The 16395-nt window shown below is 38.8% G+C and overlaps 1 long non-coding RNA gene across 1 annotated transcript; it reads right to left on the bottom strand.

Moving 5' to 3' along the window:
- Positions 1 to 13053: 13053 nt before the first annotated feature.
- LOC131244484 (uncharacterized) lies at positions 13054 to 14757 on the bottom strand. Its single transcript, XR_009170319.1, has 3 exons — positions 14237 to 14757; positions 13709 to 13837; positions 13054 to 13438 (listed from the first exon to the last, which is right to left on the bottom strand). It is a non-coding gene; the product is annotated as an uncharacterized LOC131244484 (long non-coding RNA).
- Positions 14758 to 16395: the final 1638 nt, after the last annotated feature.

Genomic DNA, 16395 nt, shown 5'->3' with positions numbered 1-16395 from the left:
TATTCTCGGGGATCTACTCCGTTCATCATTTTCTCAGTAACGTGTCAGCCCATGAGTCAAAGTATGAAGTAAATCCGAACTCTATGTGGGCCACACAATCCACCTGTGATGAGGTACTACCCACCATTGAAGCAACCCTCTATTATCCTTTACGTGCATGCATATGAAATTTTGCTTATTTATAAATTTGCCACTCTCCCTTCTAGAATAGTCTGTCGTTCGTTCCTCCCTACTACACCGTCCAAAAGAAGTGAAATTTGGCAAATATCCACCGTTTTTCGTGCTCTTTCCATCGGTTCAGTTTGTGTCCTGATCGCCCAAGGATGTCTAAGATACTTTCTTAATGGTTATTGTCTGATCTTGCCCATCGGGTCACTTATACACTGATCCAAGAGATGAATTTTGACGTGTATGGCTAATTTGTGGTCATCTAGCCATATATAAAGTTTCAAGCTGAACGGATGGTGGAAACCCTATGATCAAGCATTCTGGCTGACTTTTAGGCCACTTGAGCTTTAATTTCTCGAAATTTTCGGATCACTGGCATATAAATCTGTCGATCTTGGTCCCCTGGGGTCCGTCCCTTGCCTTGGTGAATTATGAGCGTTAAATCCATGCTTTTAGCACCCTTTTGTAGTCCATGCTCCAAATACACCTTGCATCACAAACATGATTAAAGCAAGGCGTTAAACGGTATCATGTACGTAAAATCAGGTAATAATTGGGATCTAATATGCAATATTCGACCCTCATCAGTAGCGTGTGGGGCCCACCTTGTATTGATGTAGGTGCACACCTAGCCGTCCATCTATTGTGCTACTGTGCAATGACCACCATGATGTATTTATTCATCAACACCGTCTAGATGATCTAGACGGTGCTGGACGTGTTTGGACGGTGATGAGGACTCCACCATGATGTATGTATTTTATGTTCACGTCGTCCTTCTACCGGTCCCACCTTGATGGATGTGATTCATCCACACTGCCCGACCATGTGATAGGACCCACCTGTAATGTATATTTGAGGCCCACTTATTGTATATTTGAGGCCCACTTATTGTTTTATGAGACCCATTGGTGCGGCCCATTGATGCAGCCCAACTTGATATGATGAGGCCCATGTACAGAGCTCACCTGTTATGTATATTAGGCCTATGTGTAGGGTCCGTCTGCTATGTATTTGTGGCCCTTTTTGGCATGACCCATTGAGTTATATTCTAGGTCCATATGATGCGGCACACTTGATGTATATTGGCCCATTGGTGCGGACCATGTGATGCAGCCCATTTGATGTATATGAGGCCCATATAGTGTGGCCCATTTGATGTATATGAGACCCATGTGTTGTGGCCCACTGAGATATATTTTCGGCCCATATGTCGTGGGTCATTGTGATGTATTCGAGACCCATGCGATACGGCCATCATGATGTGTATTAAGCCCATGAGATGCGACCCACCGTGACATGTATTAGGCCCAGGAGATGCGGCCCACCGTGGCGTGTAATAGGACCATGTGATGTGGCCCATAGTGATGTATATGTAACCCTTATATGAGGCCCAAAGTGATATATGTTGGCCCATATGACGAGGCCGATGTGATGTAAATGGGGCCCATCGTGATTGTATGTGAGGCCATGGGCCCACAAAATGTTTGGCCTTATGTAGGTCACTCCTTAGGAGCAATGTTGGTTAGATGTCCACATTGATGGACAATGACGGTTAGATGTCCTCATTGTGACCTTCCCTTAGGCCTTCTTAGGCCATTCTCTTCGTGGGTTAACCCAAATAAGTGGGCCCCATTCGCCTTATACGGATGGCTCCGTGCTATCGGATTTGATATAACCACGGTTGAGAGCCGATCTTTACATTATGGTTGATTGGTTGTCCATTTATATACCCCGCCTTGCTTATATATGCTGGTTGTCGGTGCCGATTATCGATGCTAATCGTCGGTGCTGATCATCGATGTTGATTATTTGTACCAAGTATCGAGGTCGATTCTGAGTGTCGATTCCGATGGTTGAGGCCGATTTCAATTGTCAAGGCTGATTGTCGAGACCTATATGATGTATATATGACCCGTAGTTAAGGCTCATTGTGATATGCATTCGGCCTGTATTTGAGGCTCGTTGTAATGCATATTCAGCACTTGAGTGAGGCCATGGTGTTGTATATTTAGCCCTTGTGTGAGGCCATGAGTCCACTATATGTTAGACTCTATGTGGACTATTCCTTGGGAGCAATGTTGTTTAAATGTCCACATTGTCGAGACTAATTGTCGATATCAGTTATTGATACTGATTATGAGTATGTGACAGCATAGCATCATGATGCATGTCCATACGCATCATCTGCATGTTTGTTATGAGATATAGTTGACCATTGCATACGTCATTAGGTAGGTTGTTATGAGACTCCTTGGTAGGTGGGGGTTATCTCACATGAGCGCACGACATGCACAGGATTGATGCATGACTGTATTGTATGACTCATGCATCTTACATTGTGTTGTGATTACTGTACGCCCTAGCGACATTAGGGCCGTAGCCTCCACAGGCATGTCGTGGATGGCCAGATGAGACATTGGAAATTTGTTCTAGCATCGGGTTGCCATAGATGACCCTGGGTGAAAATTTTTAAATCCTCTTGGTACCAGAAGACGCCCCAACGTCGAGATCGAGTGGATGTATATGAGCGCATGAGGGCCGAATACCAGGAGGCCACGTCTCCCACTGTATCGTGGTCAGTTGGGAGGGAGTGTGACCTTACTCGCCCGAGTGAGGGGGCAATATTTAGGTTGAGTTTAACCAGCTTGAGGAATGGGTCCGTGTTGAGGGTCAAATATTGCATATCAGACCTCGGTTATTACCTAGATTACGAACATGATACTATTTAATGGCCCATTTTAATCGTGTTTTCGATGCAGGATGTATTTACGTGCTTGAACTGAAAATGGGTATTAAAAACATGGTTTTAGCACTCAAGATTCACTAAGGCAAGGGACGGACTCCAGGGGACCAAGATCGACGGATTTACATGTTAGAGATCCGAGAAAATCGAGAAACTGAAGCTCAAGTGGCCCGAAATTGGTCTAAAATGAGAGATCATAGGGTTCCCACTATCTGCTCGGCTCGAAACTTCATATATGGCCTGAAGACCCTAAATAAACCGTACACGTCAAATTTCAGTAGTTGGATCCCTATGGAAGTGGTCCAACGGTCAGATCAGCCCATGATATGAGGCCCACCTGATATTCAGATATGCTTCAAACTCGAGACCTATCCATTAAATGAGATAAGAAAAGGGACGAACGGATTAGATTTCCCACAAACATCAAGGTAGACCCCACGTCACGTGGCGTGTGTACACATCGGGTGTACACCCGCTGTGCACCAGACCAACCAAATGGGTCAAAGTCGGTTTGACCGACCTTATTTCTTAAAACGAAAATTTCTGTTTGCTCTGTTCGCAACAGGGAAATCCGGGCGAAGCTCGGTGGGCCACTACTATCATACCATTCAATGATCCAATCCGTTCATTGAAACTAGGGGGTCAAACCAACCGTACAGTGATCGACGGCCTGAGTATCTCGAATGTTGCACGTGCATGAAGTAGCAAACGCTGATCGGATGGCAGAAGCATGGATTCCCTGGGCCACTTCAACGGACAACCAAAACCATCCCTTCCCAGCTTAATTTTCGAGACAAAAAAATGATCGGACTGGATTTCCAATCCAGCAACGATCAGGGATCCCATGTCTAACACAAATTAGGTCGGTTGCATGTGTTGCGCAGAAGGCCTCGCGTCTGCTGAAACTGGACGTTTCGTGTCCGTTCTACGACCATGGCTAGGATCGGCCTAATGATCCTGGCCGTCCAAACCCTTCATATGGGGCAACCGATCACCCTTAAGGAGACTGAACGGGGCAGATCACGCGATCAGTTCCCCGTTCCTACTTCCACTGGTTGCTGCGCAAGAAAGCTTTCAGATTTGTTGTTGTGCACGCCATCTCCATCGCCTCTTTATGCGGACTCTCACTGACCGACCGGTTGCTGCTATAAAGATAAAAAGAGTGGAGAGCAGGGGGGATATCTTGGTTTGGGCTTGAACGTGAATACAAGAGGAGATGAGACAGAGGGAGTAGAGTTTGTAATTTTCCTGTTTTCCTTATGCTTTTAGAGATTGCTAGCCTCATCATGTCGGGCTAAACCTCTTAGTTAGGACTAAGAGGTGAAGCTTGTGGCGTGATGGGAGATCTCTGTGGTTAGATTCATATTATGAACTGATGTTTGATTCTAGTTTGATATTAAAGAAATACCTTTAGTTTTTAATGGTTTGTTGTGACTGAAATTATAATAGATCTGCGATGGCTTGAGTATTTCCTTTTCCTTTTGATGAGTATGATGTCAGGAAGCCCAGTTGTTCACCATCGTCTCTTGGGCATGGTCGGATGACGGTACCCTTCCTAACCTTCATACATCTTATGATTGGTTGTTAATTAGTTTAATTCTGTTGTTTGCTTTATCTCTTGGGCATGGTTTGGTGATGGAATCCATTCTAATTCATACGCCTTTCATCTCTTGAAAACTAGATCAAAGGAAGTTCAGTTTGATTTTCATGGTTACACCCTCCAACTGGATAAGGATGGGACTCTAAGTCCAGTTGAGTTATTAAAGCAGGCATAAGATCTCCCTGATCTCTACAAGTGGATCCTTTGAATCCCTAGTTTTCTTTCTCTGAATTTATCTAAATTTTAGATAAATATTTCACCATTACTCCTCAAATTTATTTGATTTAGATTTCATCTTAGTCTAGTTCTAGTTCTACTTAGTTTCAGATAACGTACAAGTTTTCGTCCCTTGGGATTCGACCTCGGTCTCACCGAGTTTATTACTACATCACAACCCTATACTTGGGGAGTAAACATTAAGTAGGACCTAAATTTGTCCAAATCGAACACTACAGTTAAGAGGTCTCTTCCACTTATCCAGTTGTGCGCTCGGATAGGGACGGCAAGCTGGCGCAGAGTGTAATAGACCCCGGTGATGATCCCAGAGAGGAATTGTACTGATATATGGACTTATTGAGTAGGAGTTGCATACTCATTCATTCATTCATTCACTATCCACTCGGGCTGGTGGTGCGCAACTATTTGTTACGTGTACCTTCGCAATGGCCAGGATTTCGGTTGGGGCGCGCAACTAACCTGAGATCAGGAGTTTACCACATTGAGTCTAACTATCCAAATTTAGGTACGAGACTGGTTTGGATAGAAGTCTCTTGTGATGGACCCCATAGTCTGCGATACTACGTACTATCATCCCGACTTCACACTCTGGCATGTTCATTCCATTCACATCGCATATGGCATTTTGGATTACTGCGTTTCTGCATTTATATGGTCTAGATATGGCTGACGCTATTCGTGAACTCATCGGGAATTGTATATTGCATTGCATCCTCGGCATATGATATTTGGCTTTTTATGACTCCTTATTTGCATAACTATTATATATTGCTTACTCTGTTATCTTATGATTTATGATCTTGTCAGTATTTCTGTTTACTCTGATAATTTCTGCTTTTGTCAGTATTTCTGCTTACTCTAATAATTCATGATCTTGTCAGTCTTTCTGCTTATTCCGATAATGTACGATTTATGGATTACCAATATTTTCGGTATTGTACGATGATGACATTATATTGAATACTTAATACTTACCTTGTGCACACACTTACACCACACTCTAAGCTTTTTATAAGCTTATGCACGATAGATGCATGCAGATGATGATAGGTTGCAGCAGTGTTGAGCTTGTAGCGTGCAGCGGTCTTCTGGAGCTTGACTTTCGATTTATGTATTTCCTTTTCAGTATTGTATTCAAATATTTATATTAGTGGATATGTGATGATGATGTTGTCTTTGTAATTTGGGTATACTTGTGATTATGCTTATTACGAGTTAAATGTACATTAAAAAAAAAAATCCTCCTTGTATGATCCTAGGATCGGAATCTGGCGTATGGACGCTAGGAACCGAGAATGAAGTACTACGGAAGCTGTCGGCATTGGATTTAGCGATCGAGATTCCTCTAAATCCGATTTCCGAGTTTGGGGCGTGACAGTTTCTACAAAGACCCGGATCCTAACTTTGGCATTGGAGGGTCCCTATTTTAGCCTGGGTCTTTCTTGTTTGTTTCCTATGCAGGTACGCAGCGGTTTAGGAGAGGTCGGTTAGAAAACTGCATCAACACCTTTAATTGATAGCATTTCCATAATTTGCTTCTGGGCAAGAGTAGTCTACATCATTTACCCTCATTGTGTATAGCCAAGCTGTCAAAAAAACAATATGTGGAGACTGCTGTGGGTATTTTGTATAACATCCACACCGTCTAATACATGTTTGCATGTATGTTAGAAAACGAAGCACCTAAAGCATAACTGGGCTACAGTACCAGAAGAAATAAGGATGGGATTCTAATCTCTTAAACTATTCTCACGCACTTCTCTCTCATTGCATGTAGCCAGCAATGTATCCTTGCGCATGAAGTTCCTACGTAAGGATGCTAGGTGGGGCCCACTGCAATGTATGTGGGAAATCCATTCCGTCTATCAGGTTTGCGAGCTCATTTTAGGATGTGGGACTAAAAATTAGGTGGTTAAAAAACTCAAGTGAGTCACATGAGAGGAAAAATTGGGAAAAGAAATTTCCAATGTTGAAACTTTCCTGACCTCCACCTTGATTTTTATATGATATCCAAATGGTTGGCAAGGTCATTCCCAGTGGGATGAAGTGAAAAAACAAAAAAAAAAAATTAAAAAAATTAAAATTAAAAATAAAAAAAATAAAAAATCACTTGATACAAAACATTTATGGCTATGAAATGTTTCAATGGTGCTCACCAATGTCCACTGTTTCCTCTAGTGTGGCCCATTTGAGTGTTTGATATGCCTCACTTTCAGCCCCACGTCCTAAAATGATTTTGAAAAACAGATGGACCGGATGAATTTCTCACAAGTATCGTGGTGGGCTTCACCCAACATCTTACGCGAATTCCGTGTCCCCTATTGGACGGAAGCGGATTGGCTAGTGTACCTCACACCGGCTATATAGCTACTGTATTAAAGTCAGCAAGTTCTGAAAGTCTGATCATAAGGTATGTGTTATATCAAAACTGTCCATCCATTTTGTGAGCTTATCTTAACGCTTGAGATGAAAAATAAGATAGACATAACTATCCAGTGGACCACACTGCAAAAACCAGTGGGGGATTGAAGGTCTACCATTGAAACCCTTTTTGGGGCCACAGTTTTGGATCAATATGAAAAAAATTTCCCCACTTCATTTACATAATTTTGACCTTATAAATAAATTGGATGTAAAATAAACGCTATGGTAGACCTAAAAAAATTTTAACAATGAAGATCATTATCTATGCCGCTATTTATAGTGTGGCTCAAATGATCCTTTCATATGATTCATTTTTTAGATACTAATCTAAAATGATCTCTAAAAAATGGATGAACGGTGAAGAAATAATAAATACATCACCGTGGAGCCCATGTAGCTTTGATCTCCTTTGAACTGTTAGCACAACCTGGGGCTCGAGGAGCGTCAGCGCTCATCTTTGCACGACATATACATATAGACATATACATATAGCAGGTATAAGGTACACCAGCCAATCCGCTTCCCTACTGCACTTATCATACCCAGGTGCATTTAATGGCACGGATTAACTATTAAGTACTGACAGGTTAACTAGGGAGACTAGCTACTGAAATGATGTCACCAAGTTCCATAGCCCCACCATGATGTATGTTTTGTATCCATACCTTTCATTCATTTGGAGAGATCATTTTAGGGCAATATCCAAAGAACAAGTTAATTCCAAAGCCCGTGAACCCTAACATAAAAAATAGCAAGGGCAGTTACACTCACCATTAAAAACTTTTAAAGGCCACAAAAGTTTTAGACCAAGCTGATATTTGTGTTTTCTCTTATTTCATGTCTTTTCTACCTTTTGAACCGGTTGGATTTTAAATAAACATTATGATGCGGCTTAGGATAGTTTTAAATGGGAATCACTCTCCCTACTGTTTTCTTTGGTGGGATCCAATATAGGTTTTTATTTGCCACATTCTCTGGTTCATACTCTAAAATGATATTTAAAAATAGATAGATGGTGTAAGTATAACACATACATCATAGTGGGGCCCACAAAACCAGGTGACGTCACTTCAGTAGCCGGCTCGCTACTCAACCTGACAGTATCTAATCCGCGTCCAAAAATGAAGGCCGGGGTCGCCATCGTTTTGGGCAACACAACATTTAACATAGGTCCACCAAATGAATCGCATCTCCTCACCTCCCTTTGGAAACGTGACAACCACCGTAAAAGATTCAATTGCTCTTTTGTTGGATGTTTCGAATTGTGTACCATTTGGTAGCACTTTATTGTGCACGTGGCTAGCGGACACTTCTTTTTGACTTTTATGCGTCAAGTTGCCAGATTTTTAAAGAAAACTCAAGACTATATCTACAGAGAAGACAAACAACCATATACTACCGATGCATAGTTACCATCATCAATATGTACGGTATAAAAACCCTTTACTAAGATGCTTTCTGACGGTGATTCCTCAGACACTACATCCTCATCTCAATCTAATATATAATACAGTTGTACGAAGTCCATATCTTTTGTTTGGTTGAAATTATATAGCTTTACAAGACATACAATTAGTTTCCTAGTTGTATATGATAAATAAAATAGATTTCAACACTACAAATATTGAAGAAACTGATCATTATTCAAAATACAGTGAATTTTTTCTATTTCAACAATATTCCCTGTCATCTTCTTATGATACGAGAGCTTCTTTAAAGAGACTCACGTCGACTAACTTTTCACCCCCTACAACCCCTTTCATAATGACAACTTCATCCATTAGTAATCTTTCACCCCTTACGACTCCTTTATCAACCAATAATCTTCCTCCACCCTTCAAACTACTCACATTCATCACCTTATTTTTGTTAACCTTGACTGCCATAACTATCTCTTATAATGCACCTAGTTTGTCCCTTTACTTAAAAAGGGTAATCTTGAAGGATTAGTTGATAGTTACTCTCTTGCTCCCTCGCATCCTCCCGGTAAGAAGGATGATGAAGGATCAAGCACTCTTAACCATGCGTATGTTGCTGGGAAAAATAGACTAAGTTTTGCTTAGTTGGCCTTTTTCTTTCCTTTTCTAAAATGACTTTGGCCCAAGTAGTCGCCTCGACTCTTCACACTCCATTTATCTTATGCTTGAGAAGTAATATGCATCTCGTTCTCATGCACAAATATGCAAATCAGATTTACAAACAATATTGCAAATGAAACTTATTGTTAAGACTCAAATATTGCAATATTTATCCTTTCATATGCATTGCTTTCCCGTGCATTCAAGTGTTAAAATGATCTAATTATAAATATTTTCTACATGGAGGACTATTTTGAATCCAAAGTTGAATTCATGTTTAAAAGTGATAATTTGAAGCCCCAAAGAAGTCAAGACAAAGAATTGAAGAAATTGAGATAAAAGATGAAGACTTTGTAAGTGCTAATGTTTTAAACACACAAGAAGTTATCAAATTTTGTAAACAAAATGTATAGGGTATGAAATTTCAGCATACTTCAGCTCTCTTCAATATTTCAATACTAGAGTGCGACTCAACATCTCAAGATTAGAAGGCTCGGAAGGATTTGAGGAGAAGAATCATTTGTATACTAACCTATAGATAAAGAAGACCTTATGAAAGACCCTAGGTTAAAATGCATCTTAGTGTTTTTCTAAACTTTAACTTATGACAATTTTTCTTGATAAATCACGGGTGTTCGGCCAGCCGAACCATCTCAGGCCAGCCCAAGATCAGCCTAAGTCATGTTTCCAGCAACAAAAGTCTTTTTTTCTTATGAAACTTCGGCTAGCCCAACCTTGCCATCGACCAACCGAACCAGCTCGAGTTAGCTTGAAAGTGACCCAAGTCAAGTTTACACAATGCAAAATTTCTAATTTCTCAGATTTTTGGACCAACTGAACCCTATCTCCAGCTAGCTGAAGGTATCACTGGCCAACCGAAGTTTAACTCAGGTCAGCATAAGTTTGGATCAAATCAAATTCTATGAAATCTAATAGCCATTGGAACAATATCGAGGAACTTCAGCCAGCCGAAGAGATTCTTAGGCTGACCAAAGATCCGTATCTGTGGCTATAAATAGAAATCATTTCCCACTATTTCAAAGCACGAAAAAGAGAGAAAACTTCTAAAAATAAAAGAGAAATGTTCACAACCCCATGTGTAGGGTTGCGATGTAGTAATAATCTTGGTAAGACCGAGGTCGAATCCATAAGGACTAATCTCGTATGTTTCTGAAAGTAACTAGAAATAGAACTAGAAAAAGATCTAAAACTAAATTTGAATATTAGGACAGAGTAATTGTGAAGGATGTAATTAAAATTTATAAATTTAAAGGTGGGAACTAGGGTGCCAAGGATCCACTTATAGCTATTGGGAAGCTACCTTACTTGATTCAAGAGATCCAATTGGAATCAGAGTCCTATCATATCCAATTAGAAAGAGAGATGATCAAAGCTCTGAACTTCTCATTGATCTTGCCTCACTGGAAGAGAATTGTGGAAATTAGAAGCGATTCCATCAGCCAACCATGCCTAAGAGATTATGAAAAACAACAGGATTTACCAATCCGACAATCTCAAATAGGAAAAGAAGATATTTGAAGCTATCGTTGACTCTACTATAATTTGAGTCACAATAAACCATTAAAAACTGAAAATATTTCTTAAAATCAACTAGAAATCAATGAAGTTCAATATAAACATGAATAAAGTAAAGTAAACATCCCGATCACATTACAAGCTTCACCTCTTAGCCCTAGCTAAGAGGTTTAGCCAACCATAGAAATGATTAAACTAAAAACTCATAAATAAAACATAAAAACAACTAAGGAATAAGAAGAAAGACTCTTGGTGGTAGATCTCCACCCTTTTGTTCTACTCCTTAAACCCTAGAAGATGCCTAAAAAAGTCATAGAGACTCCTATTTATAGTTATAAAGCTCTACCTTACGCACCGACTTGGAATTTTCATAAACTGACTTGAATTACGCAATTCACAGCTTTTCTGCGTTACGCTTTGGTCGGACCGAAGTCGAATCTGAAGTCGAGTCCGAATTTGGAAAGGATTTTGTTTTAGGAGTTGACCAATTTCGGTCAGACTGAGCTGGGTTTGGTCGGACCGAACTTAAGTCGTTGGTCAGACCAAATTAATCTTTGGTCAAACTGAATTAACTTCAAAATTCATCATTCTTCGTTGGAACTTTTTGTGCACTTTCGGTCGCACCAAACTGGGTATTGGTCAGACCGAATTGTCCATCAGTTGAACCAAATTAGCTTCTGAATTCTATCGTTTGTCGTTGGACTATTTTGTGTAAGTTCGGTCGGACCGAACATGGGTTCGGTTGGACCGAACCTATCTGTTTTCTGCTACGGATTCTGCAATCTTTCAAGTCCTTTATTTAGCTTTTGTACTTGGTTTTCTTGAATGTTTGACATGTGAATTCTTCATTATTGGTCTTTTAAGATCTAACCTTTAACTTGGTGATTCTTGAACATTAAATCCATGCTTTTAGCATTCTTTTCAAACTAAGCTCTCAAATTCACCTTGCAACACAATCATGCATAAAATATACTATTAAGCATTATCATGATCATAAAACCAAGATATAAATAGAGGAGAATATGCAATATTTGACACTCAACACACTCCCTAACCAACATTTTTCTAGTACCAAGCAAAAACATGCGTAAAGTGAACCTCAATTCTCAATGTTTAAACCTTTTTTTTAAAAAAATCTTTTGTGCAATCGAGTATGAATGGGTAGAATTAAGATGAGAAAGTGAGATTTTGAAAACTTAGAGTTGAATCAAATAAGCAGTCAATCAAATCACTTCTTTATCAATTTCTTGAGAGCATAAGTTCCTATAACATGTTTTTCAATGTGCTCAGTGAAAATCAAGTTACTTCCCATGAGAATACTATCATTTCATCATGTTATTTATGTTCATCATATCAAGAGTAGTTAAAAACTCGTGTACTAATTCCGAACTTATCCCCTTCTCTTTCTTTTTCCAGTTTTTAATTTTATATCGATGGTCTCATTTCATTCAATCTTTTTTTTATATCAGATTGTACATTGTTTCCATTCTTTTCCATTCTTTTTCAGTATTCATGACCTTTTTATCTATCTCAATGTTTTTTAACTGGTTCTTTTCATTTTTTATGGTGGATAAAATTCTATAGACTGAATTCTCAAGATCTATCAATGATTCACATGCTAACAAATAAAAATTCTATCATAATTCACAGAAAGCAAACTGAATGTGTCTTGTGATTTAGCTCCACATGATATTAAAAAATTCCTCTTAATCAATTGAGTACAAGAACTTAGGTCATAATATACTTAGTTGATCAAACTCTAACAATTCAAAGTTCAATCTCAATCTTATCACTACCAAAAAATAGGGCAAAGGCTACGAATAAAAGCCATAGCTAAAGACCTATGGCTACGATTTTAGTCCGTAGCACAACCATCGCCATTGATAACGTAGCCATAGGTCTAAAACCTATAGCTACGGATTTAATCCGTAGCCATAGAAGTAATGGCTACGGATTAAATCCGTAGCCATATCTTCCGTAACTCTAAAGTATATACAACTACGGATTATATCTGTAGCGAAAAGTCGAGCGAGAACCGTAGCAATAGCTGAAATTAGCAATAGCTACGGTTTCCAGATAAAGGGCTACGGTTAATAGCCGCTGCTACTACCTATTTTTTAAGAACTAATAATAATATTAATAATAATGGCATCTCTTACCATTGCAATACATGCCCTGATAGATCAACTCATATAAGCTAATACATATAAATACATCATGGTTAAATCATTCATTCATTCATTCAATCAATCAAATACAATCATTCATTCATTTAATCAAATACAATCATTCATTTCAATCCATTCACAAAAGTACAATGACAACATAATAGTTACATGTCTATTTAAAGTTCTCATTGACAGTAAGATCCAATGCCTTCTCGCAGCTAAATAGCTTCTCAACAATCGCAAGCGAGAACTCCATGGATGTGCCTTTACTGGTTATCAAATTTCCATCAACTAACACATATTCTCAGCTTTGCTTTGATCCGAAAGCTTACTACACATGGTTGAAAATTAATTTCATCATACAAACAATGTAGTCATATGAAAAAGTTATGCTTCTTCACCTTCATCCTGCTAAAAAGATATGCGATGATCAGTTGGCAGATGCAAACACTTGTGCTGCAGAGATACTTCAGTTGCGGACCTGCAGATACATGCTGAATGTTAATTATATGTGAATATTTTCCACAGAGCCTATAGTTCAAGGAGAGTTTTTCAGGAGAAGCTTTGTTGTGCATGTGTCCTAAAGCATGTTCAGAAATATATATATATATATATATCACATTCATTTTTTTCAGCACCCTTTCATAGCAACATTTCCATATCTCATATGTCAGGTTTCATCAAATGGTATTTCCCATGACCTTCATCAGATGCTAAACCAAAAGAGAGAATACAAGCAAGAGATTACTACCTGGCTAGGAATAACTTCTCCATTGATCCCACTAATGTTAATTCCAGCATAAAGGCATGCTTTGTAGTGAGAATCAACAATGTCCCGTCCAAATGCCTTGTTAGTTCCTGCACCACAATAGTATGGCCCCTGCACAAACTGACACACACAACCTCAGCTCTGGTAACATGAGAGATATATAGATAGCAAAGATACACATTGGATGAGATCCTCTTTTTTTTTTTATTTTTTAAACTATGGTTTGTGAAGTCAGTGACATTTGGGACCATTTATGCAGATCGTGTTTCTCAGAAAACAAGAGACATGATGCTATTAAAGAACAAAAAATGAACCACATCTGATTGAAATGCATTCTCCTATCTCCAATAAAATCCAATTAACAGAATAAGATGTAACTGTGTAGCCAAACCAACAGATAAGACAAACATACCACCCCAGGCTAGAAAAGCATGAGCCTGTAAAAAGTAAAATGACAAATACACCTGCCTGTACCTATTTTCCATGCAAAGTAGCTAATTGCTCTAGTACCTTATCATGGCATCTTCCACTAATTATTGCCATTGGGAAATAGTTTGTAACATCCTGCACGACTTCACACATCTGTCAATAAGTTGCAACTAATTATGATGTGAAGAAAGCCTTTCAGCCCAACTTCAGCATAGAAAACTACCAAATGTAAGCTTTCTGAAAATGGCAGTCACATATGTGTTAAAAGAAGAACAATAGCAAAATGTAGTTTGAGCAATATCCAAGTGTGGAATTCTTGTTGCACTGTGAAGTGCACCATATTTAGAATGCCTAATTGCACATGAAAATTTGCAGCCAAGTTCCCAAGGGGACACATGGCAGACAAGCACACGATTTGGACTGCCCATCATGTGCACTCCACTATTTGTGTACAATAGCATTCCTCTATAATAAGATGTTTGCAAAGAGACCCGGCTACAATTTCAACAATTTATTCTAACAAGCTGAAGGCATGGTGCTTGTGTCAAAGCACAAAAAGGAAAAGTACATACAGTTAAAGGATTAGGGTCCAAAATCCTTTTGATTAGGTTTGTTACTAAAGGTGAATTTTAGTACATACAATTTTACCACCTTCTATATACAACTTTGTAACCTCTCCACTCAACGAAATTACAAAGCTTTGGGCCTCGGTTAAGAATCACTCCATTGAGTTCCCGGATTACCTTCGGAATACAATTAGTTCAGAAAGCAGGCAGTTATGTGAAGCTGGATGAAAAGCAGTGAAACAAACATTGAACTTTAGTTCCTGAAAATTTAAGTTCTTGTTCCCATCAAGCAAGCTTTACAAAAGGTGAATTTTCAATTTTCTAGACACTTGCTCTCCCTGCTGCTGCTTGGAATGAAGATTGATTTATTTTTTTCTTCACAAAGAAGGCTAGACAGATGCTTAATGCATGAACAAAACAGCAACCACAACCACAACCACAAAATTTTAAAACAATTCCCAGACAAGATGTAGCAGTTCAGATGAAGATGGGAAGATTTATAAAAGGCAGATTCCAAATTTCTAAAGAATTATTAGAAGAACCTTAAACACATCCCTAAATCTCTAAAATAACAGCAGTGTATTGTTCTATTTTTTTAAGCACAATTCGTTCTTCACAGAGAAGGCCCAATAGATCCTTAATGCATGAATGCAACCGCAACCGCAACCGCAACGTTTTAAGATGATTCCAAGATAAGAAGTACAGTTCTAAAGGAGATGAGAAGGAAATTATTAGTCAAATGTATTTGAACTTAGGAAGATAGAAAAAAAAAAAAAAAAACTCTGTTGTTTCAACAAAAGCCAAGTCATCACCATCATCGTCATCATATCCTTGCCCAAGCTATTCAAGTCAACTTAACAAATCCTGTTTCACCAATCATTCCTAGCTAAGGCCATTTCTCAGTAACTAAACAAGCCTTCACATCCCTTCCCACCACCTCAAAATCCGCGTTGTTAGGTCTTCCTCTCATCCTCTTTTTAGACCCTTCAAAAATTAGGGTTCTTTTCCTTATTGTGCTCATCATTGGACTTTGTTGTACATGATGAACCATCTGACTGCATCCTCCATTTTATCTCCTAAGCAAAAACTTTCAGGATACATCAGATTACCTCTTCCTTAATTCTATTCTATCCTTCATATTCTTCCCACACTTCCACCTGGTACATGCTTGCCTTTTGACAGCCCAAAACTCAGTTAATAAAGTATTGTTGGTAACATAGTTTGCTCATAACATCTTTCCTCAAGTTCCAAAGGCATGTGACAAAAAAAATAAATAAATCTAATATCATAGAAGGGCAATGTGTATAAAATCAGACTAAAAAACAAGTATCATGTTGAAGTTCGAAAAGGACCTTTGCTCACCAGATGTTTGATTAACTCTGTTAGAAGCTTCTGACATTTTGGACAATAAACAAACCGTACTTTAATGGTTTTGCTTGCCATGTTTCTTAAAACACACTCCAAGTATGAAGCTCCTCCAGAGTGAAGTCATCCTAGTGCATTTAAAAATGGGGGCAGAATTATTAGTTTTGTAATCCAAACCCAATGCCATAAAGTTCTTATGGAGGCTTACATTTTCATCAAAATAAGACCAAGTTAATAAAACAAAAAGGAGAAACTAGAATGTAATCAGAGCTTCTTAAAGGGTTTCATCTTAAGAAATTTGAAACAGGC

This window comes from Magnolia sinica, chromosome 4, assembly GCF_029962835.1.
Source record: "Magnolia sinica isolate HGM2019 chromosome 4, MsV1, whole genome shotgun sequence".
In the NCBI taxonomy this organism is placed as follows: Eukaryota; Viridiplantae; Streptophyta; class Magnoliopsida; order Magnoliales; family Magnoliaceae; genus Magnolia; species Magnolia sinica.
This window is presented reverse-complemented; position numbering and strand designations above follow the sequence as displayed.